This window comes from Lepisma saccharinum, chromosome 27, assembly GCF_977018435.1.
Source record: "Lepisma saccharinum chromosome 27, izLepSacc3.1, whole genome shotgun sequence".
NCBI lineage: Eukaryota > Metazoa > Arthropoda > Insecta > Zygentoma > Lepismatidae > Lepisma > Lepisma saccharinum.
The window spans coordinates 54586582-54609042 of NC_139255.1; positions in this window are offsets into that span (position 1 = coordinate 54586582).

The following is a 22461-nucleotide window of genomic DNA, read 5'->3' on the forward strand; positions in this document are numbered from 1 at the left end:
TTTTTCCAAGATGGCGGCCAAATCCGGGGTGGTAGAGGGGTGCAAAATTAGTATGTTGTTAAGAACCCCTTTTTTGAAGATAATAAAATTTGTTCTAGCTTTCCCTAATTTTTTTCCTTATTGAACCGACCCCCTTATTGACTGGCATAAGATCCAATGCAGCAAAAAGACAAATAAGTGACGTTACCGGTCACAAAGTGCATGATACTGCTCCAAAGGCAGTATCTCCAATGATCGTTGGAGTAGCAAACGTCGGTAAAAAGTAGTAATGAAGCCTTCACATTAGAGGAGATGAAAAATGATTTCCTAAAATAATGTCGAAATGCCCACAATATGTCTATTGAAAAGGGTGGGACACGTTTCGAGTTACGGCTGATAATTCAAGTTGAAGATTACAAAAGCTTGTTAACGCGTGACACAAAGAGACTGTGGTTCGGCTGAGTCACTGAAAGAACTGCCGTATTGCATATGCCACCCAACACTTCGTACGTCACAATTAATCTATTCTCTTCCTCGGCAAAGAAGAAAGTTGTGCTGGGAGTGTATTCATAGTTCCTCTTCACTTTCTCCTGTTTTTCATGTCCCATTGTCATCGAAGGTCGGGACCGGGCTCGGCATACGAAAAGCAAGTATGAAAAATCTCTGTAAATAACTGAGTCATTTGTCGATAGGTGTCTTCAAACAATATGGCGTGATAACTTTTTTATTTATTCTTTTCTTCGTAAGAAAAGCCCTCCTATGACCTAATAACCATTCAGTGTGCTTCCAGAGTTATCGAGGAATTGTTAATGAAATTGAGTACATAGAAAGTAAGAATATATTTCCGCTCCTTTCGTACCGTATTCCACATCGGCTTTTACCTCAATATCCCCTCCCTCCGTCAAGTATGCACGTTTACATTCCTTCTTCCTTCCGGAATCGTTCAGGGTTTGCAGCGACATTAAATTGTCGCGGCGCTCTGGAGAAACTTCGGCAGTCAATGACTTTGAACGTAACTGTTTGCACAGTGAAGCACTAATAGAGAATGCTATTGTAATTGCAGCGGAAACAATGATGCCAGGTTCTTCGATAAACAAGCGGCTACGATTGCATGGGAAAGCTTGGTTACACAAGAGTTGCACTTGTGAAAAAATGCATACAAAAGGTGAGTAGTTCGTAAGCACAGTGAAAGTAAATTACCGAGTGCTTCTGCCTCAGTGACGAAGGTTTTTAACAAAATGGTAGTCGTGGGAAATTCAATTCTCTCCATTCTAGAGAGGGAACTGTCTGTCTGTTGCCGATTAGTTCAAAGTTTGTTAGCTTCGTTCCTATTTAGTTATTCCCTAGAGGGCGTTTGTACACTGTTTCAAATAAGTCTTCTGAATAACAACACACAGGACTAACGTACCAAATAGTGCATTTTAACCATTTGTATATATTTGAAGATTTTACTATCATTATTACTTATTACTAATGTATCAAAATTATTATTTAATAGGCTACTTATTAATCAGGAGTTTAAAGCAACATTGCACAATCCAATTGATTTATGTTTTCATATTTTTTCTATTTTTCTAAAAAAAATGTCGCTGGCAAAGACAGTCATCCGAGCGGGAGTTTAAAGGAATATAAAAGGTGCTCCTTATTGGTCAATACGAGACGAACGTAAATTTCGCTTTCAGGATTGGACAATAGTTAGACACAAAGCCACGTAACAGAAAATCTACAGACTACCGCTAAATGCTACATTGGAAAGTTCTTGTATAATAACCCCACTATTTTCTCAAAAGTGTAATGCGGCAGAGATTTGACCAGTGAGAAAAATGGAACATCGGTGTGAATTAGTATATTGTTTTAACTTAGGTTTTCTTCGTTTCGTTTGTAAGTAGAAGACGCTGAAACACAGTGAAAGTATGGAAATGTTTACCCGCACAGTGTACTCTACGTCATTAGTCCAATTATTACCTCAGATCAGCAAGTCGACCGAACTGATTTTTAGAATGTCCAGTCTAATGTGCTGTAAAAATCTGTGGGAGACACTACCGTTTGAGGTGAGGTAATCTCTTGGTACAACAAAGCTGGAAAAGCGAACTTAGCTTTCCGGTTTTCCATGCAGTTAGCGAACAAATGTGACTCTTGTGTTGCCGTGGATGGAAAACTCAAGAATCGTGGTCGTATACTTTAAAAAATATATATACTCATTTGGAACGTTCCGCGAGAGGGCAGGCCTATCGATTTTATAGTTAACATTCAGTAAAGACAAATAGAATGGGTGATATTCAACTTGACGTCAATAGTTTGACTTACGTATCGATGAAACTATTGCGAATATCTACGCAACAGCGAAAGCAAACCATTTGAAGATTTAGGAGAATGTCCTAGAATATGTTCTAAGCATATGTAAATTTTCGGATTTTAGAATATGATAGTGTTTTTTTTCGAAAGGAGAGACATTTTTTAAAAAGCCGCGCTCGAGACTGTCAAAGGTCCAGCCAAGCCTTAACACTACGTCATCGGGGAGACCCTGGATTGCCTATGCAATTACTGAGGAATTGTTTCTTCTTTTTTTCTGACCCTATCAACTTTTAATCGATTTTAGTCATCTTTCTGGGTTTTTTGCAAAATATATTTAGTTCAATATGCACTTATTTTTCACATGAATGAAAAAAAACACACACACACACACTATATATATATATATATATATATATATATATATATATATATATATATATATATATATATACATACACTGTTAGATCGTCAAATTACATCTTCTTACATATCCATAAAGAAGCCATATAGTAGGAGGAATGGGATCCGTGAGAAGGGCAATTAGAAATGTAGGGAATGGAACTCCATGGCGACGCAAACCATATAATTTATCTCGTTCTCTGTCGAAATTAGGACATTGTAAAAAGAGATGTGTAGCATCTTGATTATCTTCTCCACATGTGCAGGCTTGTTTTGTTGTAATATGTAATCGTGCTAAATGATCATTAGTGCGAACATGACCTGTACGTAGACGTATTATAAAAATGATAACTGATCTTGGAAGATTATATGACTATAGTACCAAGGTTTATTTTGTGAATGTTCTGCAAACCATTTATATGTATTGCCCGCGGATTGAAATTGTTCCATACACCACTGTTTCCTGAGGAAAGTATATGACTTATCTATAAGTAATCAGGTAGAAATTAGCTTGTACGGCTGAGAAACTGGCAGAGTAAATTTGGTTTTATTTAAGTTTTTCAATATCATACCAAAGTCTCGAACGCTTGGTCTGTCTCGTATCGATTGCACACACGTCTGTCTCGTTCTCGTCTTAATTTTTAGAAGTCTGTCTCGTTATCATCCCTAGAGAAAACAATGCATTTGTAAAGGTAGACGTAATAGACTGGCGGGTACTCATTAGAATCCTGTTTCAGAACGGTAGGCGACTCTGGTCGAAAATTTAATACGCAGAGATTAACTGTACTGCATAGGGAGTTTGGGATCCTTCATTCATTCTTGACGTCATCATGCACTTATTAAATCCGAGGAAAGATATATTCCAAAATATTAAGTTCATTACAGTAAATGTCCTAAAATAAGAATTTGTATATTTCATCTCGTGCAAAACAAAACGATACACTGAGACTATCCTATTCTCAAACTATCATGTTCAAAGTTAATATTATTTATGTTATTGTTGTTTTTAACTTATGCATGTTTGTTTTATATATATATATATATATATATTGTTATAATCATCTTATCACGCTGTATAAAATACAAGAAATTAAATTGCTGTAACCATAGCAACGAGAAATAATAAGTACTAATAAATGGTGATGGAAGTAGTGAGATTTTCTGCGCCTGTATTGTATTTATTTTAATTATAACGGTTATCGTTAATTACGCAATTTTATTTGCATTGATAATCGTTCTGCAAGTTTAAGCGCAGCGGCGGTTATCAACACTATTATTTCTTCCACTGCCAGAGTACTGTCGGAGTACACAAAGCTGTAGATCAGGCCCAAATTATGGCTCTACATCTGTCACCTTCCCTCAATACGATAAATCTATCAGGTTGACGCGACTCTTTGCAGCTCGCTTAGTATATTTTTACTTTAGAAATAATGTCCTCACACTTAAGAAAACAAAATGTTTCACCGTTATACATTTAAGGAATTCTCACAACTTAATTTATTACAATTTTAATATGATACTTGCCAGTTCCTATATTATTTACACTATCCATGGTCACATCGTTATTAAGGAAGTTAGGGAGGACAAGGGTTTATAACAAGGATAAGGATCGATAAGCACTATAAACTCAAAATAGACAGACAAAAATAATCGAAAATACAACATCGACAGATTTTTCATAATTTTCCTGGATTAGGCACCCAAAAAGCAGTTATCTTCGAAATAGGCAATTATGACTAAAATAGACAAAAACGGCCACTATAAAATGTATGTACCTATTCCTCTCAGAAATGGCCTGAAAGCATTTTTAAATGTAAAAGCTTACATTAACTAACCAGGGAAGGAAAAGGCATTTTAGGGTAAATACTCAGGCTACTTACCCCACATATTACTGCATAGAATCATGAAATTACTCTCCAAATTCAGCCCACCTGATGTTTTTGAAATGTTGGCGCTAGTGCAAACATACCTACGCCTTACACATGTCGCACTTTTTCCCGCTGAAATCAAATGGAATATGTGTGTGTGATATCAAACGTACGATACGTGCGAATTGTCTAACAGAAGTATTTTGATATTTTTAACCAACCAGGCACACCTTCCGGTACGCTTACTATGTTACGACTTCTTAGTGTATTGCTAGAAAAAGATCTGTTAGAATTTGGATTCAAAGGCATATCTCTAGAAGTGATCCAAAATTTGAAATGCATATGTTTAAGAAGCAGATGCTATTGCAAGACGCACATATTCGTAATTGAATCGTGTGAGCAGAACGCGACACTAAAAGTTAACGTCGAAATGAATTTGAATCTCTTATTAAGCAGTTGTTTCAACAGATTTCTATCAAACATGATAATGTTCTTTTAGCATATGCGCAAGTAGTATTCAAGATAATCAACACTGTTCATACACTTAAGCAGTCTTTCATTGTTTGAATGGAAATTGCACAAACTCGGCATCTTCATAAGAATGTGGGCTCGTTACACAAGTTTCACTTCTACAATTAACATGAAAGTTAGGAAGATGAGTCTTTTAAGAATGATTAGTGAGATTCTTTCTTTCTTTTCTTTTTCTTGTAGCCTGTGCGTTGCTTCTTCCGCAACGGCAAGTTCAGTCAAAACTCGAGTCGCCTGGTCATCCTTCCTGGACTTTCTCTCAAGTTTTCTCGTTTGATGTGTTGCTTATGTCAGTAATGTTGAGTAATCAGAATGAAATGCTGTTTATGATTTTGATAGCTTTATTTAGTGTTTTCGGCAGCATTTGTAGACAATGTTTTAGTTTCTTCAAGGACGTTGGAACGTTTTCCTATGTGGTGGGCGGCAGGCCCGTACGCAGGAATTTTTTGAATCCCCCCGAAAATTTCAGTAATCTGGCAGAGCATTCTGACAATAGCTACGAAATTTGGCAACCATGTCCACTTGGACTCTTTCATTTATTTTAATTTAACATATAATGTATTTTTTCGGGTTTTCTTTCGTAGAAATAAGCATTGATTCAGTCCTCTTTATAATTAAAAGTCAAAGAAGGAATTTTAATTATCGCAGGGTTGTTAAAGGTCCAGTAATTTAAAATAAATTCAATTCCGGTCCAGGAGAGAAAATCAGTAAGCGTAAATGGGTTCTGGACCGTAAAGGACCTTTTTATCTGTAAAGTATTTCAATTCTGTCCAGGTATTTTTTTTCGGATCAATTTAAATTCGGTCCAGGAACTTTTTTCTGGATCAATTTAAATTCGGTCCAGGAACCTTTTTTCTGGATCAATTTAAATTCGGTCCAGGAACCTTTTTTCTGGATCAATTTAAATTCGGTCCAGGAACCTTTTTTCTGGATCAATTTAAATTCGGTCCAGGAAGCTTTCTTCTGGATCAATTTAAATTCGGTCCAGGAAGCTTTTTTCTGGATCAATTTAAATTCGGTCCAGGAAGCTTTCTTCTGGATCAATTTAAATTCGGTCCAGGAACCTTTTTTCCGGATGAATTTAAATTCGGTTCAGGAACCTTTTTTCCGGATGAATTTAAATTCGGTCCAGGAACCTTTTTTCTGGATCAATTTAAATTCGGTCCAGGAACCTTTTTTTTGGATCAATTTAAATTCGGTCCAGGAACCTTTTTTTCTGGATCAATTTAAATTCGGTCCAGGAACCTTTTTTTCTGGATCAATTTAAATTCGGTCCAGGAACCTTTTTTTCTGGATCAATTTAAATTCGGTCCAGGAACCTTTTTTTCTGGATCAATTTAAATTCGGTCCAGGAACCTTTTTTTCTGGATCAATTTAAATTCGGTCCAGGAACCTTTTTTTCTGGATCAATTTAAATTCGGTCCAGGAACCTTTTTTTCTGGATCAATTTAAATTCGGTCCAGGAACCTTTTTTTCTGGATCAATTTAAATTCGGTCCAGGAACCTTTTTTCTGGATCAATTTAAATTCGGTCCAGGAACCTTTTTTCTGGATCAATTTAAATTCGGTCCAGGAACCTTTTTTCTGGATCAATTTAAATTCGGTCCAGGAACCTTTTTCTGGATCAATTTAAATTCGGTCCAGGAACCTTTTTTCTGGATCAATTTAAATTCGGTCCAGGAACCTTTTTTCCGGATCAATTTAAATTCGGTCCATTAACCTTTTTTCCGGATCAGTTTAAATTCGGTCCATGAATCTTTTTTCTGGATCAGTTTAAATTCGGTCCAGGAACCTTTTTTTCTGGATCAGTTTAAATTCGGTCCAGGAACCTTTTTTCTGGATCAGTTTAAATTCGGTCCAGGAACCTTTTTTCTGGATCAATTTAAATTCGGTCCAGGAACTTTTTTCTGGATCAATTTAAATTCGGTCCAGGAACCTTTTTTCTGGATCAGTTTAAATTCGGTCCAGGAACCTTTTTTCTGGATCAGTTTAAATTCGATCCAGGAACCTTTTTTTCTGGATCAGTTTAAATTCGGTCCAGGAACTTTTTTCTGGATCAATTTAAATTCGGTCCAGGATTCTTTTCTCAATGAAACAATACGCAACTTAGACGGAATTGAAATTGTACGAGAAGAAAGGTTCCGGTCCTGCTACGGAACCCAATAGAACCCATTAGAATTTATGGATTCTTGGACCTTTAACAACCCTGAATTATCGTTAATTTTGATAACTGCAAAATTAAGAAATAGGATACTCTTCAAGCTTGTGTGAAGGTATCAACTGAGGGGATGAGGAACTGGCAGAAAGTTTCATTGATGATGTCATTCACAGATATGCTGTAGAAAGCCTAAACGCCTTAGTTTGATGTACACCGTGTAAATGTAAATTATTGCATGCTATATTATTATTTTATTGATTTTCATAATCTCATTCTTAAAATGATAGTTATAACTAATTACATTTAATTTAATTACATATCAGAAGTAAGGGAGAATTTTAAATATTTGCATTGTTTTATTGATATTATATTTGGATGCCTATGATATCCTACCCCCTCGTGAAGTTTGATACCCCCCCCCCCCGGAGGAAAGTTGGGCAGAACAGAAAATGTGGAAAAAAGAGGAAATTCGAAATGCTAGTGGAGCGCATTAGATGTAACCACTGGCCAACGATATGGTAGTATTGTAGTTAAAGCTACACGTAAAGCCGACCTCCGTTGTGTAGTGGTTATCTCAGCGCACTATTGCAATTGTGGTGCCGGGTTCGAATCCCGGGCAGTGTACGGGTGTTCTTTGTGACTGTGAGTGTCCTTTTATCAATTTCATCACATTATTGCAAGATTATGGCCCGAAGTGACGGAAACATTTCATCTTGCCGATAAACCTACTCCCCCACTTCGTGTCCTGATTAACTAAGGTGCCCGATCTGTGTTAAATCAATCTTTGCCAATAGATGTTTCGCACCTTGTGTATTGTGTAGCGCTTTTCCTGCCCAACCTTGGCTTCAGACTCCGGTTTTATGCGTCTGATTCCCACCATTCTTTCCGAACTCACACAGCAGACAGCCTAACTTATTTTAGAAAAGAAAAATCATTCTTTATGCATCGGCCAGAAGAGAATTAGATTTCCAATTTTCCTCATGGGTGCCCATCCCCCAAGGCCAATGGCGCATCCCCCCAAATCATATCGTAATCCCCACAAAGTATTTAATTACGACAGCGTGTCTACCGAAAGTAACTTTTTTTTTAGCTTTACTGAACACTATACTTGATCTGCCCCTCCTCCCTAAACCAGGGTGCTCATCACTCAAGACCGCCCCTAAAATCGTTCATCATAATCTCCCCAGAATAGTTTGGATGAATACGTAATTATTTGTCTATTTGAATGAAATACCATGTTAAATTGTCCATATTATTTAATTGTTCGATTTTCGAAAAAAACTTAAAGCTAGCACATTGATTGGTTAAATGTAGGAAATTAAATTATGTAAATATGCATATAAATAGTGTTTATTTTATAATTTGAGTATTTAACACAAACGTATACACAACTTAAGGTAATTTCAGCACCCCCCACGTTCAACTGAAAACACTAACTCTTTGTGTCATACCAGGTGTGCCGGTTAAATAACACCATGTAACAAAAAAAAGTTTATTTTTTGTTTAAGTGAATTTTTGTTTTGTTTATGATAAATTAGGTCAAAACTAATATGTATGTGGTATTGCTACCTTCATGTAATTATTTTTCTGGTAATGGTGGTCAATTATATGAAATGTATTGGTTAACATGAATTAAGCATAGGAAAATTCATGATAAGATAAAACTGTGCAACCTAGTATTCTAAAATCTGTTTTGTTTTTGTTTTGGAGGGTCGCAGAATGTAAGGATGGCATCTTTCCATCGTTGTAAGCATGATACAGACAGTTTTTGCTATGTGTGTGGCATCTTCCTTAGTTCAAAGGCACTAAAACATAGGATAAAGGAGGGCAACAACTTCTGCTCAGCGTTCAAATCTTATTTCGGTATGTCTGTGGGAAATCTAGACAAAAAATGGGCACCACATGTTGTGTGCGGGTGCTGTAGATCCACTCTCAAAGCCTGGTATAGAGGAGAAAACAGGAAAATGAAATTTGGCGTACCTAGAATTTGGCGAGAACCTACGGATCACCTATCCAACTACTATTTCTGTGTTGTAGACTTGTCCCATATATTGAATCGGATACGGACATCTACCACGAAGAAGGCCTCTCAGGGGATGCAAATGATACACCTCACTTCCCCACACAAACTGAGTTAAATGACTTAATCAGGGATCTAGGACTAACAAAATCCAATGCAGAAATTTTAACATCGCGATTAAAGCAGTGGAACCTATTGGATAAAACCTGCAAGATATCCCTCCAGAGGAAGCGTCATCAAACTTTCTCACAATACTTCACTCTCACAGAAACAATCTGCTATTGCCACAGTGTGGATGGCCTTTCCAAAGAAATAGGGTTTGAATATAACCCAAGGGACTGGCGGCTCTTCATTGACAGCTCCTGCTGGAGTCTTAAAGCTGTCCTCCTTCACAATGGAAATGAGTGATCATCAATTCCAATCGCTCATTCGACTCATCTAAAGGAAGATTACTCCAGTGTTCAAGATCTTCTGCAGGTGGTAAGCTATGCTGAATATCAGTGGGAGGTAATCGGTGACTTGAAAATGATTGCATTTTTGATGGGCTTACAAGGGGTAAACACAAAGTATCCTTGTTTTATCTGCCTTTGAGATAGCAGGGATACAGGTAGACATTTTGAGACTGTTGAGTGGCCATTAAGGACGGAGTTAGAGATTGGACAGAAAACCATGAAGTGGGAACACCTTCTCAAGCTGGAAAAGATCCTAATGCCTCCATATTAAGCTTGGTCTCATCAAGCAATTTGTGAAAAGATTATTACATACAAATGTGGAAGGTTTCAAGTACCTCCAGACTGTTTTCCCCAAACTATCCGAGGCTAAGATAAAGGGTGGAATTTTTGTGAGCCCTCAAGTGAAGAAACTTCTTAACGCTGACGACTTCATTAGAAAGCTTTGACCTGTTGAAAGAAATGCCTGGAATTTCAAGGATATAGTGAATAGTTTCCTGGGTAATCACAGGGTGGAAAATTACAGAGATGTAGTACATGGTCTTCTGAATAACTACAAAGCAATGGGATGCAGAATGTCTCTAAAGGTGCATGTACTCCACTCACATCTAGATGTCTTCAAATCCCATATGGGTGCATACTCTGAGGAACAGGGCGAAATGTTCCATCAGGACTTACAATTGTTTGAAAGAAGGTACCAGGGACAGTATAATGAGCGGATGCTAGGCGATTACATCTGGGGACTGATCAGAGAAGCTGATGGACATCTCAATAGGAAAAATAGGAAAACAACACATTTTTAGAGACCTTATTATCTTCACATGGAATGTACAGGTCTTTATGTACTGTAGCCCTTTCTTTATATTTCTTCACTCCATTTTGACATGTGTTCAAACTTGTTTATCAATGTAAACCAGCTCTCATTGTCCCAAATACATGCATTTACTAAAAAATCAGAAAATCGTTGTCATTTCATTAAAAACAATTTCCCACATGTAAAATTGTGTTTTTCTAGTGTTTTGTAGTAAACTGCATCGGAAACAGGAAAAAAATCACAAACAAATTTTTGTTACATGGTGTAATTCTTAATTTCGTCGCTGGATGGCGCTGGAAGCAAGGGTTGGATTGGTGCACAGTCTCAACTGTTACGTCAGTGTGTTGCCAGGACAGTACCTGTCAAAACGCCGTGGATGTGCAACAGAGTGCGAGTGATCGTGATATTGGGTTCTTGTAGTAAACATGTCGACCTTCAAACCAAATAAGGAGCATGCGTGCGGCACGTCCTGCTTTTCTTGTTCAATCAAAATAAAAACGCGAGTGAAAGCCATCGTATCCTTGTGGAAACGTACTGTGACAATGTCCTAACGCAAGACGCGTGTGTGCGTTGGTTTCGAAGATTCAAAAGTGGTGATTTCGACTTGAAAGACAAAGATCGCCCGGGCCAGGCGAAAAAATTCCAAGACGCCGAATTTCCAGCACTGTTGGACGAAGACGATACGCAACAACAACTGGCAGAGAAGTTAAATGTTGGTCGCCAAACCATATCTGATCGTCTTCATGCAATGGGAAAGATCCAGATTGGGCGACAAGACACGGAAAAGTGATTTTGTAGCACGACAACGCCTCATCACACACAGCGAAAGGCGTCAGAGACACCATTTCTGCACTTGGCTGGGAATTCTTGCCCCACCCGCCATACGCACCAGACTTAGCCCCTTCGGACTACCACTTGTTTTCATCAATGTCTCACTCACTTTCCCAGCAACACTTCAACAATTACGAAGATGTCGAAGAATGGCTTGCTGACTGGATCACCTCAAAATGTGAACGATTTTTCTGGACGGAAAAATGGACACAATGTATAGCTAGCGATGGCGCATACTTTGAATATAGCATTTGTTACCTTTCTCCCCAGATACACTTGTTTTCTTTCGGATCAATTAAGAATTATTAACAGCACACCTGGTATTATGTCATGTCGTCATATTGACCGCCGAATGTTAGATACTGAAGTAAGATCGATTGTATGCAACAGACAAGCACTGAAAGAGATGCAGATATAAATACTTTTCTGTACTGGCGGCAGCCTCTCTGAAGATCAGCGGCTATCTTTTTCCTCTCGTCAGAATTGTTGTTATCAATGTTTTCTTCTTTTGTGGTCTGTTTGTGGTTTTCGATAATTGCCTATAATAATGTGAGTTATGTTTTCTTTTCTTGTTCTTTATTGCATTGTTGATAAACGGTTTATTTTCCACCTACTTGTTTTTCCTCACACTGGAGCAAAAATTTCAGCTGCTTTCAATTTGATTTCAGTCAGTGATTTATGTTAATCAGTGACGGCGAATATGGTAGCATTTGCGCCCTGCTTTTTGTTACTTTTGCTCCCGCACTATACTAAATCTTATCTACCAAAGGAAAGTAAACTGTCCTTGCCCCCCCCCCCACCAGTTTTGAAAGGTTGCAAGTAGTGTAATTGGGCCGGTTCAAAATAATACTTGGTACGAGTGCATTTGTAGCCTCTTTTTTTATCAATTGAATATCAGTTTTCGACATATTTTGACAATTTTTTGTCGATGTTTTAGCGTTTAGCGATGTTTTAGTGAAATTTCCTTTTTTTTTTCCTTTTTTCCCACTCATACTTGGTACGAATGCCACGATCTTACGTGATATAACTTAACCTATTCATTTTTTTTTCGTGCTAAACTACACGAGAGCCTCTACGTGCTTTGACCTACTTTAGAGTAGGACCATAAAGACAGTTCTGCAACCGAAAGTGAGGCTCGAAGTGAGGCTCGACTTAATGGTTTGCTCTTGTAAGGCATAAGCCTCATTTTCTCGCAGTGTTGCCAACACCTTACTCGAAATAAAATCACCAAGGTTTTTTCCTTGGTCTAACCTATGTTATTGAACTGCGTCGACACGTCCAAACCCGCATGACTTCCGGACACTATTGGTTCTATTCATACTTTTTCTCACGTATAGGTGTACATGACGAATTCCCAAACAGATTTTTTCTAAGTCTTACAGTTTCCAAGATAACCCCACTTCCGGTCGCCATTTTGGATTTCCGAACATAGGTTCTATTCATATTTTTTCTCACGTATAGGTGTACATGATGAATCCGCAAACAGATTTTTCCTAAGTCTTACCGTTTCCAAGATAACCCCACTTCCGGTCGCCATTTTGGATTTCCGAGCATAGGTTCTATTCATACTTTTACTCACGTATAGGTGTACGTGATGAATCCCCAAACAGATTTTTTCCAAGTCTTACCGTTTCCAAGATAACCCCACTTCCGGTCGCCATTTTGGATTTCCCAACATAGGTTAGTAGATCACAAATATGCCTTCTAGCACAACCCTGATTTCTTGACCAAACGACCACAAAAAACTCAAAAACTCACTTTCTCTCCACGTTCCGTGCCTTATTTATTGCGCTGACGATGTTTCACGGCGCAGAAAAGCCGGTACGAGAGAATTCACTTTCTCATCCTTGAAGTACGAATCACCTTATCGTAATTTTTTTCTAAGTCCCGGCCAAATGTTTATATATATCGTGACCTTTGTAAACCTATCGCGAACGATGTGCCACACACACATATGCGCGTGCGTGCCTCTCATTATTTTTCCGTATTGTGACGCAAGCAAACAAACAAAATAATAATAATTGTTTTTTTTTTAGGATTCCTGGCCCCTATAACCTTTGCCAGGGTGCGTGGTGCCCAACCCAGTTCTAATGCCATGGCTATCAAAGCCATACCTCTGTAGAGTTTCACGTGCTTTTTTTATTTGTCCTATGGGACACCTCTGTTTGTCAAAAATTCGAGATATTTGCAATTTAACGCTGGACTTGGAAAAAATTTTCGATTGATGAAAAAAATTGGTTCCATAACGACCTATGTTTATTTTGGTATGGGTGGACAGAGGACACCGAGACTCGACCGACGCACTAAACCCGACCTCTCTACGACTATTCGTTCGAAAGTTACGAGTGATCAAAGTTTTTGGGAGGGGGTGGGCTAACTTCTTACCCCTTGACCCCAGGACCACCAAAACTTGGTATACGTATTCTACACCTCCAAAATCGACAGGGGGCATCTAACGATGCCGTATGGGGGTGTTTTTCGATATATTTTCTCGATAACTCTTACCATTTTCGAGATATTTGCAATTTAAGATTTTTTTAACGCTGTGGACTTAGAAAATTTTCGGAATATTTTTTTTTGTTCCATGACGACCTATGTTTATTTTGGTATGGGAGGACAGATGACACCGAGACTCGACCGACACACTAAACCCAACCTCTCTACGCGAACTCTACGTCACCAAAAAAAGGTTAAAGGTTCCAAATAACAATAGTTAGAGTTTCCCCAATCTAGTAAAGTGGATTGGTTGAAATCTCCAAGGCGTATTTTGCATTTTTTTTTCAAATATGAACACGTTAAAACTGAACTGTCTCGGATTTTTGAGTTTTGTATTCGCCCTGAGAAAATTCTATATAAAATAACATACCTGAAAATTATATTCACAGTAGATTAATTTTTTTGAGTTTTGTAATCACCTCAAGAAATTCTATATAAAATAACATACCTGAAAATTGTATTCACAGTAGATTGAATTCTTGAGTTTTTGTATTCGCACACAAGAAATTCTATATAAATAACATACCTGAAATTCTATTTACAGTAGATTGAATTTTTGAGTTTTGTAATCACTCCAAGAAATTCTATATAAAATAACATACCTGAAAATTGTTTCGCTATATACTAGACTTTTTGATTTCTGTGATTTTGGAGAAAGCAATGGCATCCACCACCAGTTTCAATCGTAAAAATGATAAAACTGAATGTGTTACTTGCGAAAAATTAATATCTAAAACTAATATTAGCAAGCACAGGGCAAGATGTAGCGAAACAGGTTCGAGAATTAATCGTTCGTTACCTTCTAAGCCCTGTGCTCGATGCGGAAAAATGATCAGCATTGCAAATTTAAGTAAACACCTCAAAATTTGCAAACCATCGATCGAACGAGGAACATCGAACGAGGAACATCGAAAAGGAAAATCGATAATTCAGAAACGGAAGCTTCCACTTCCAAGCAAATTAAATTATCTAATGAACGCAAACCAATTAGATCTGCATTCAACGACCAACTCCAGGATTTTTCAATTAAGTCAGAACCAGGTCGTGACATCCTTAGTTTCTTGGATGAAACGAAAACATCTGTACTAAATATTTTAAAAGATAAACTTGAAAACAACTCTATAAAAGTATACGTTGTTCTGTTTTCTGAATACGAGAAAGTTGATGGCACAACGAGTATTTTTTATCATCGTACAAAAAACCACTCTTTATTTTGCTGACGTCGAAAATTTAGACAACTTCTATTATAAAGTTTCCAACGAGCTGGTTAAGAAACATGACGATTTCGAGGCTAAAGGGTCGGGATGGTCTCTGTGTGGAAGTCCTCACACGTTAACCGTTTACGTGAACCGATTCTCGCCTCTTCGAGCTTCCAGCTACGTTCCTCTTCCACCGAACATTCAACACAAGAGGGCTGTGTTAAATATACAGAACAGCGATAACAAGTGTTTTCTCTGGTGTATATTGGCTGCACTGCATCCTGTTTATTGCAAAAATAATCCACAGTGGGTTGGACATTACAAACAATACGAGTCCGAGTTTGAAAGTGTAATGTCTGGCATCGAATACCCGGTGACATTGTCGGATATAACAAAGTTTGAAAATCGTGCAGGAAAACGCATCGCTATTAATGTATATTCCTTCACGTCAGATAAATATCTCGTGCATCCCGTCAGGATAAGCGATATCGACGATGACGATGCTTGTGTAATAAATCTCCTTCTCATTTCCAACGAGGATGTCTATCATTACACGCTAATTCGTTCAATGTCTCGATTACTAGGAAGCCAAACAACCAAGCATGAACATTGCATCGAAGTTTGCCCGAGATGCCTAACCACGTTCGACGATCGTGACCGACGTGATCATCAAAATCTTCATTGTCGTCAAATTGCTATCGAGAAACTTGCCGAACATAAAATTTATTGCGGGAACAACAGACCGGCTAGAATGTTGATGCCCGAAACGAACGAAGTCGAAGAATTCAAAATGCACAAGGCATTGTTGGAACATCCGGCCATCATCGTCGCTGATTTCGAGGCGTTCCTCAAACCACTCTCGTACTGCGAACCGGATCCCGAAATTTCCTCCACAACGCCGTACCAGCTTCATCAACCTAATAGTTTCGGCTATGTTGTTGTGCGACGTGATAAAATAAATGAAGCATATATATACCGCGGGCCAAATGTAATCAAACACTTCCTGGAAAAAATGGTGGAGGAGGTTGAGGTAATTGGTAGCGTACTGCTTACATCAAAACCGATGGCACCTTTAACTGAAAATGAACTTCAAAATTACAATTCCACTGAGGTGTGTCCGGTATGTGATCAAAGTTTCACTGATGAGAACAAAAAAATATTCCACCACGATCATTTCAGCGGAAACTACATAGGTGGAATTTGCAACACGTGCAATCTTAAAATCCAGAAACCTAAATTCATCCCCATATTCTTTCACAACGGAAGCGGATATGATTTTCACCACCTGGTGAGACATCTTGGCTACGATCCGAAACGTATAGGTGTCTTGGCCGAGAATGAAGAACGCTACATTAGTCTCAGCAAGCAAGTGTCGATTCCGGGAACGAAAAATACAATCGAGATGCGCTTCCTGGATTCGTATAGATTTCTCTCTGCAAGTCTGGATGCTTTAGCGAACAAACTCACCGACGATCAATTCAAAATAACTAGAGCTAGTTTTCCCAACGTAGACATAGAACTCGTTAGACGTAAAGGGATTTATCCTTACGAATATGTTAGTGATGGTTCTAACTTTAACGACGACGCTCTTCCACTTCCAAGAGAATTTTACAGCAGACTCAGAGAGAAAGGAATCACGGACGAAGAATACCAACACGCGCAACTCATGTGGGAGAAATTAGAATGTAGGACACTCGGAGACTACCACGACGCCTACTTAAAATTAGACGTGACGATACTCGCGGATGTTTTTCAAGCGTTCAGGAAAACGGCAACGAATATTTATAAATTAGATCCAGCGTATTTCTACAGTCTACCGGGATTAGCGTGGTCGGCAATGTTATTCCAGACAAAGGTCAAGCTGGAACTGATATCGGACGTTGACATGTTGCTATTTATCGAAAGAGGGATACGAGGTGGAATGGTGCAATGCGTACAGAGACATGCAAAAGCTAATAACGTACACATGAAAGAAGATTACGATTCAAATCGAGCATCGAATTACATCTTCTACGCCGACGTTAAAAATCTCTACGGACATGCCATGGTTCAGAAACTTCCTTACGGGGGATTCGAATGGTTAGATCCCACTTCGATAGACATTATTCATTTCGACGATAGCGAGTGTGGTTTCTTCGCAGAGGTAGATCTCCAATTCTCCGACCACCTGCACGACACGTTTTCGGATTTGCTTCCGACTCCCGAAATCAAATGTCCACCCGACTCGGTTCAAGACAAGCTTTTGTTAACATTGGACCCTAAACAGAGATACGTCGTCCACTACAAGAATCTCCGGTTTTTGATTGGGAAGGGTGTTCAGATAGTAAATGTTAGAAGAATACTAAAGTTTAAACATTCCACGTGGTTAAGACCTTACATAGAAACTAACACACAACATAGAACAGCTGCAACTTCCGATTTAGACAAGGACTTCTTTAAATTAATGAACAATGCGGTGTACGGAAAGACCATGGAGAATGTTAGAAAGCACGTAGACGTGAAATTAATTTCCGATAAGAATAAATGTCGGAAGTGGATAGCCGATCCTAGATTCAAGTCGAGAAAAATTTACAACGAGAATTTGGCACTTTTCAATCTACATATAAAATTGATGAAATTCAGAAAACCAATTTACGTTGGCGCAACGGTTCTCGACTTGTCGAAACTTTACATGTTCGAATTTCATTATGACGTGATGAAACCCTTCTACAATGATAAGATATCACTTTTGTACACGGACACCGACAGCTTCATTTACAGCATACAAACACCTAACCTCTATGAAGACATAAAAAATCCTTCCATGCTTGAGTATTTCGATACTTCTGCGTATCCTCAACCCAACAGATTTGCAATTCCATGTCGTAACAAAAAAGTCCTAGGTAAACTGAAAGATGAATGTAACGGTGATATTATTGTCGAGTTCGCGGGTTTGCGTTCGAAGATGTATGCCATGAGAACAGAGAGTAGCGTCACGAAGAAAGCAAAAGGTGTGGGCAAAAATACGGTGGAGAACAAACTCACCTTCCACGATTACATCGATTGCCTTTACTCACAATCGACGATACTAAGTATAGAACAAAGAATCCAAAGCGTAGACCACGTGATTACAACAAACAAAGTTAGGAAAGTAGCATTAGACAACGTTGCAACGTTTAGAAAGACGTTGATTTTGTTTCTGTATTTTCCGTCGTTGGGTTTCCTCGTCATGTCGATCGTCGCGAATCCGAAATCGTCACTGTTCCAGCAAGAAGAGCAGCGTTCCGAAAATTGATTGATCAACAGGCCGTTGAGTTTAGATAACATGGAATGTAGAAATTCATGATCTGCCGTGCGGTGTACATGTACAGTCTCCATTGTTTGCTTTCGGAAACCAAAAAGATTCATTGTCCTTGCTAATTATTTATTGTGTATGTGATTATTTGAGACAGTTAAAGTTTTTTTTTTATTTTAGTTATAGTTATTTAAGTTTATTTTTTTTCAATTGCATTGCCTACAATTTTTACTAATTTCTAAACGATAGTGTCCCCAAGGCAACGTGTGGATTCCACAAGACAAAATACATCTTTTATCGTCATGCGGATCTAATGCTACTTTCCTAACTTTGTTTGTTGTAATCACGTGGTCTACGCTTTGGATTCTTTGTTCTATACTTAGTATCGTCGATTGTGAGTAAAGGCAATCGATGTAATCGTGGAAGGTGAGTTTGTTCTCCACCGTATTTTTGCCCACACCTTTTGCTTTCTTCGTGACGCTACTCTCTGTTCTCATGGCATACATCTTCGAACGCAAACCCGCGAACTCGACAATAATATCACCGTTACATTCATCTTTCAGTTTACCTAGGACTTTTTTGTTACGACATGGAATTCCAAATCTGTTGGGTTGAGGATACGCAGAAGTATCGAAATACTCAAGCATGGAAGGATTTTTTATGTCTTCATAGAGGTTAGGTGTTTGTATGCTGTAAATGAAGCTGTCGGTGTCCGTGTACAAAAGTGATATCTTATCATTGTAGAAGGGTTTCATCACGTCATAATGAAATTCGAACATGTAAAGTTTCGACAAGTCGAGAACCGTTGCGCCAACGTAAATTGGTTTTCTGAATTTCATCAATTTTATATGTAGATTGAAAAGTGCCAAATTCTCGTTGTAAATTTTTCTCGACTTGAATCTAGGATCGGCTATCCACTTCCGACATTTATTCTTATCGGAAATTAATTTCACGTCTACGTGCTTTCTAACATTCTCCATGGTCTTTCCGTACACCGCATTGTTCATTAATTTAAAGAAGTCCTTGTCTAAATCGGAAGTTGCAGCTGTTCTATGTTGTGTGTTAGTTTCTATGTAAGGTCTTAACCACGTGGAATGTTTAAACTTTAGTATTCTTCTAACATTTACTATCTGAACACCCTTCCCAATCAAAAACCGGAGATTCTTGTAGTGGACGACGTATCTCTGTTTAGGGTCCAATGTTAACAAAAGCTTGTCTTGAACCGAGTCGGGTGGACATTTGATTTCGGGAGTCGGAAGCAAATCCGAAAACGTGTCGTGCAGGTGGTCGGAGAATTGGAGATCTACCTCTGCGAAGAAACCACACTCGCTATCGTCGAAATGAATAATGTCTATCGAAGTGGGATCTAACCATTCGAATCCCCCGTAAGGAAGTTTCTGAACCATGGCATGTCCGTAGAGATTTTTAACGTCGGCGTAGAAGATGTAATTCGATGCTCGATTTGAATCGTAATCTTCTTTCATGTGTACGTTATTAGCTTTTGCATGTCTCTGTACGCATTGCACCATTCCACCTCGTATCCCTCTTTCGATAAATAGCAACATGTCAACGTCCGATATCAGTTCCAGCTTGACCTTTGTCTGGAATAACATTGCCGACCACGCTAATCCCGGTAGACTGTAGAAATACGCTGGATCTAATTTATAAATATTCGTTGCCGTTTTCCTGAACGCTTGAAAAACATCCGCGAGTATCGTCACGTCTAATTTTAAGTAGGCGTCGTGGTAGTCTCCGAGTGTCCTACATTCTAATTTCTCCCACATGAGTTGCGCGTGTTGGTATTCTTCGTCCGTGATTCCTTTCTCTCTGAGTCTGCTGTAAAATTCTCTTGGAAGTGGAAGAGCGTCGTCGTTAAATTTAGAACCATCACTAACATATTCGTAAGGATAAATCCCTTTACGTCTAACGAGTTCTATGTCTACGTTGGGAAAACTAGCTCTAGTTATTTTGAATTGATCGTCGGTGAGTTTGTTCGCTAAAGCATCCAGACTTGCAGAGAGAAATCTATACGAATCCAGGAAGCGCATCTCGATTGTATTTTTCGTTCCCGGAATCGACACTTGCTTGCTGAGACTAATGTAGCGTTCTTCATTCTCGGCCAAGACACCTATACGTTTCGGATCGTAACCAAGATGTCTCACCAGGTGGTGAAAATCATATCCGCTTCCGTTGTGAAAGAATATGGGGATGAATTTAGGTTTCTGGATTTTAAGATTGCACGTGTTGCAAATTCCACCTATGTAGTTTCCGCTGAAATGATCGTGGTGGAATATTTTTTTGTTCTCATCAGTGAAACTTTGATCACATACCGGACACACCTCAGTGGAATTGTAATTTTGAAGTTCATTTTCAGTTAAAGGTGCCATCGGTTTTGATGTAAGCAGTACGCTACCAATTACCTCAACCTCCTCCACCATTTTTTCCAGGAAGTGTTCGATTACATTTGGCCCGCGGTATATATATGCTTCATTTATTTTATCACGTCGCACAACAACATAGCCGAAACTATTAGGTTGATGAAGCTGGTACGGCGTTGTGGAGGAAATTTCGGGATCCGGTTCGCAGTACGAGAGTGGTTTGAGGAACGCCTCGAAATCAGCGACGATGATGGCCGGATGTTCCAACAATGCCTTGTGCATTTTGAATTCTTCGACTTCGTTCGTTTCGGGCATCAACATTCTAGCCGGTCTGTTGTTCCCGCAATAAATTTTATGTTCGGCAAGTTTCTCGATAGCAATTTGACGACAATGAAGATTTTGATGATCACGTCGGTCACGATCGTCGAACGTGGTTAGGCATCTCGGGCAAACTTCGATGCAATGTTCATGCTTGGTTGTTTGGCTTCCTAGTAATCGAGACATTGAACGAATTAGCGTGTAATGATAGACATCCTCGTTGGAAATGAGAAGGAGATTTATTACACAAGCATCGTCATCGTCGATATCGCTTATCCTGACGGGATGCACGAGATATTTATCTGACGTGAAGGAATATACATTAATAGCGATGCGTTTTCCTGCACGATTTTCAAACTTTGTTATATCCGACAATGTCACCGGGTATTCGATGCCAGACATTACACTTTCAAACTCGGACTCGTATTGTTTGTAATGTCCAACCCACTGTGGATTATTTTTGCAATAAACAGGATGCAGTGCAGCCAATATACACCAGAGTAAACACTTGTTATCGCTGTTCTGTATATTTAACACAGCCCTCTTGTGTTGAATGTTCGGTGGAAGAGGAACGTAGCTGGAAGCTCGAAGAGGCGAGAATCGGTTCACGTAAACGGTTAACGTGTGAGGACTTCCACACAGAGACCATCCCGACCCTTTAGCCTCGAAATCGTCATGTTTCTTAACCAGCTCGTTGGAAACTTTATAATAGAAGTTGTCTAAATTTTCGACGTCAGCAAAATAAAGAGTGGTTTTTTGTACGATGATAAAAAATACTCGTTGTGCCATCAACTTTCTCGTATTCAGAAAACAGAACAACGTATACTTTTATAGAGTTGTTTTCAAGTTTATCTTTTAAAATATTTAGTACAGATGTTTTCGTTTCATCCAAGAAACTAAGGATGTCACGACCTGGTTCTGACTTAATTGAAAAATCCTGGAGTTGGTCGTTGAATGCAGATCTAATTGGTTTGCGTTCATTAGATAATTTAATTTGCTTGGAAGTGGAAGCTTCCGTTTCTGAATTATCGATTTTCCTTTTCGATGTTCCTCGTTCGATGTTCCTCGTTCGATCGATGGTTTGCAAATTTTGAGGTGTTTACTTAAATTTGCAATGCTGATCATTTTTCCGCATCGAGCACAGGGCTTAGAAGGTAACGAACGATTAATTCTCGAACCTGTTTCGCTACATCTTGCCCTGTGCTTGCTAATATTAGTTTTAGATATTAATTTTTCGCAAGTAACACATTCAGTTTTATCATTTTTACGATTGAAACTGGTGGTGGATGCCATTGCTTTCTCCAAAATCACAGAAATCAAAAAGTCTAGTATATAGCGAAACAATTTTCAGGTATGTTATTTTATATAGAATTTCTTGGAGTGATTACAAAACTCAAAAATTCAATCTACTGTAAATAGAATTTCAGGTATGTTATTTATATAGAATTTCTTGTGT